We start from the raw sequence: 4,650 nt of genomic DNA, 5'->3' as shown, positions 1-4,650 counted from the left end.
ATAATAATAATAATAATAATAATAATAATAATAATAATAATAATAATAATAATAATAATAATAATAATTATAATAATAATAATAATAATAATAATAATAATAATGATAATAATAATAATATGATGATGATGATGATGATGATGATAATAATAATAATATGTAAGATGAATAAATAAATAAATATAATGTCACTGGAATATTTGTGTTTGGTCTACGCCTATGAAAATCTTAGAATCTTCCTGTTTCATCAAATTACGGGAGGAAACTAGATATAAATCTTTAAATTCTTCATTTACAGGAGCTACACTCTCTCATGCATACGCACGGACATGCAGAGATACACAAACGTTTGCGCGCGCGCGTGTGTTTACAGCACTTTTACTTCCTTGGTATATCTTGCAAATATCTCTTGATATTGTGGATTGTTAAGTGCAATTCTACATATGTATCTTAAGCAAGTATGGTGTGCTAAAAAAGCACACAGCATGTGCACGTGTGTATATATACATATATATTTATCAGCATCTATCTATCTATACACTCACACTCACACACACACGCGCGCGCATATATACATAAAAGCCACGCACACATCACGAGTAAAACTATGAAGGAAATCGGTCGGGTCTAGAAAACAAATAACACTGTGTAAGAAAAATTATATTTTATTTATTTATTTCGTCTTTGGTCAGTATACGTCATTTTCCTGTTTGCTTCTGTTTAGAAATTAAAGGAAATGACTACTATTCCCTTCACACTTTACGTTTGTGACCTGGACATCAATGTTTTAAAACTGACCTATTTTCCGTTACATTTCAGACAGATTCAGCGCTGAGTTGCTGAAGCAGAAATATCGTTATAGCAAATATTCTGCTCAGTACCACAGATTTGCTTGTCAGTTGTTTGACCTTAACCACTTGAATATGTCCCTTGGTGGCTGACAATATGTGCATCTCTGATGATGAGTAGGAATACTGAGAGAGTATCATAGCCATGTGCTTAGAGGGATTATTTGGGGTTTGAATAAATGTAATAAAAGCAAAGCTTGAAGGAAATATTAGCTATTTTTCATACTTTCCGTGGGTAAACAAAGAGGAAACAACGGCTGCTACCCAAGGACAAAAATCGAGTTACAGAAAGGATTAAAAGAAAGAAGCTGCCGCCGCCATGTCGGAACCGGAAGCACCCTTGGCATGTAAAGCCGTGTAGTGAAATAAAGAAACTTTTAGACCAGTTGAAATAGGTTTGGGACAAAAATTGGATTATATCAATCTAGATAGAAAGGGAATTTGAGAAAGACAATAATAATTACTAAGAAATTAATTAGTTTATGATACTATTAACAAAAGTTAAATGAATTTGTAAGACTTGATGAGAAAGTAAAGAAAATTAATAACTGAATATACTACCACCGAAATGGCGTCGATAATATTATCATGAAGGCAAGAAACATTATTATTGTGTAATTAAAACATTGCTTTTATAGTTATGGCAAACTACACAACTTCGTAATGAAAAATAGAGAAAATAGAAAGGATCAGAAAACTTGAATAGAAACAAATAAGTAAATATAAAAATAAATTCTCTTTTCTGTCTTGAAAGAAGTTAATAAATACGAGGAGACTAAGTAGGGCGACAACAGTGAAGTGGACAGAAAAAAGCAATAATAGATACTATTGAAATAGTAAAAAGTGTGAATACAAATGAATCGCTTTAGAGATTGACAAGGAAAAGACTGCATAGCTGCAATACTGACAAAACATGGCAGCAAAACAGAACTGGACAAAGAAGTATCTAAGTATTGGCTGAGAAAATCAGGCCAAAATATAAAATAGAAAAGTGGAGACACGAGACACAAAGCTGAGAAAGATAATACGAAAATGTCGTTTCACAGGGAGTTTCCCAAAATATATAACAGAGAATCAGAAGACAAAAGGTAACACTAGAGCAAACGTGTGAAGGTTGTGAAGAAACTATTAACCGCGTTTATTTATAAACTAAGATAATAGGACTGGAGGAGGTTCTTACGAAAGAATCTATGCCACTAGCATTATGGAATACCCACAGAAAATGACGTCGTACTTGAAGAATACATCGCTAATACGTCAGTTTCAGCATATGATAATAAAGAGAACGTACTGCAATATGTACCGGTTCACACGCATAGCGAAGATTAGAGGCGATTTCGCACGCATTGTTGACAAACACAAAGCAACAACAACAACTAGAACAGCAACAACAGCACCAGTAACGATGACGACGACGGCGATTACAGCGACAACACCAACAACAGCAACAACTACAGCAACGAGGAAATGGTTTGTAAATGACGTTTTCATTTGAAGTAAACAGTTACATAACTCTAAACGTAAATTCAGTAGCATTTCAAACCTGCACAATAGGAATATCCATAATATGGCCGCTAAAAGACAATTCAAATAATAATAATAATAATAATAATAATAATAATAATAATAATCCTTTCTATATTAACCAAAATGAAGTACATTGACAAATTTATTTTTTGAACCCGTTGAAGACACACAAGATGTCGAAATATCGTTCACTAGATAACAATGGCACTCTTCTTTTAATTTTGACTAATAATAATAATAATAATAATAATAATAATAATAATAATAATAATAATAATAATAATAATAATAATAATAATAATAATAATAATAATAATAATAATCCTTTCTATATTAACCAAAATGAAGTACATTGACAAATTTATTTTTTGAACCCGTTGAAGACACACAAGATGTCGAAATATCGTTCACTAGATAACAATGGCACTCTTCTTTTAATTTTGACTAATAATAATAATAATAATAATAATAATAATAATAATAATAATAATAATAATAATAATAATAATAATCGTTTCGTTATTGAGCACAAGAGCCGAACACAAAACGAATAGGGACAATACAACACAAGGGACAAGTGCGGCGTTGAACAATGCCGTGTATACAGTAAGTAACAAAGAACAATTAACAAGACAATTAAACAATAATAATTCCGCAAAAGGGGTTAGTTCCTTACAGGAACAACTGCAGAACTTTCTGGTTATCTCAACTGCCAGAAGCGGCTCAGCAGGCGCCCTCCCTTTCTTAATTCTTCCAGTTTACAAACGAAATTTCAGATTAGGTCCATTCACACGGGCCATCCTCGCTACATGCACCCACCTTCCGAAAAATTTACTGGAAGGCAAAACTTGCCCCTCTAATCCCATTTTCCTTTTCAAGTGTAACTGCAAGACGTAACAGGGACAGGTGGAACGGAGACTACGAGGCTGCGGACAGCAGGAAGAGACTCGTGAATTCCTACGATTTCACCAGACTCAATTTCTGGCTCCTTCATTGACCCCGATTGCAACTCGATGGATGATGATGATGTATGCGGCATGATTGAGAAACTTACCAACCTCTCTTCCTGCAACACCAAGGCGGGACAGGCGGTCAAGATGAAGAAGGTATTCGAAGATCTTCCCTGGGACACTATGAAGAACCGTCTTGAAGTTGAGGACTGCTATTTCGAGTAAACTGTAATCTTGCAGCCATAATAATAATAATCGCGATGGTATTTTTTGATGTTTTAAAATATTTTAAAATTTGGGCGGAATATCGTATTTTCTTTTCCTTTTATGCAAACTGTCAAATTTAGATCGATCACCATATATGTAAATACACACAAACACACACACACACACAAACACACACACACACACACACACACACACACATGTAAACACACACATACATATGGATATACACACACAGACATATGTATACACACACACACATATGTATGTATACACACATACACGTGTGTGTACATATATATATATATATATATATATAATTATATATTTATATACACACACATATATATAGCGAGAAAAAGAGAGAAAAAGAGAGAAAGATACAGAAAGAGAGAGAGAGAGAAGTGGAGAGACAGAGACAAACAGACAGAGAATGAGAGATCGAAAACGACAGGAGTTAACACACGCATATACACGACACAATATGACGCTAAGTCGGTAATACACACACGCATTATACGAAGCTACTCTGGATACAATTAACAAATTAAACACGCACTCGCACGCGCATACACGCACGCACGCACACACGTATATAAACACACAGGTGCACACACAAGATAAACACAAAAGCGGACATGACCAGTACACAAACGCTATGAACGGTTATGTAATGAAGGCACGCAACAACAATAACGTTAATGGCTGTCGTAATAATAATAATATGATGATGATGCTGATGATGATGATGCTGACGATGATGCTGACGATGATGATGATGACGACGACGATGCTGACGATGATGATGATGATCGTGGCGAGAAGGGTTTATGTGTATGTACTGCTGATGTTGTATATGTGTATCTTGTGTGAGGAACCATTACGTCCTTCTTGTCTCGTTATGTCCTCTCTTGTCTCTGCATGTTTTGCATAAAAATAAATCCATATAGACATACACACTCATACTCACACACACATACAAACACGAATATATACATATACACAATCATATGCATGTGTATGTATGTATGTATGTATGTATGTATGTATGTATGTATATATATATATATATATATATATATATATATATATATATATAT

Source organism: Octopus bimaculoides, chromosome 22 (genome assembly GCF_001194135.2).
Source record: "Octopus bimaculoides isolate UCB-OBI-ISO-001 chromosome 22, ASM119413v2, whole genome shotgun sequence".
Taxonomy (NCBI): domain Eukaryota; kingdom Metazoa; phylum Mollusca; class Cephalopoda; order Octopoda; family Octopodidae; genus Octopus; species Octopus bimaculoides.
This window is presented reverse-complemented; position numbering follows the sequence as displayed.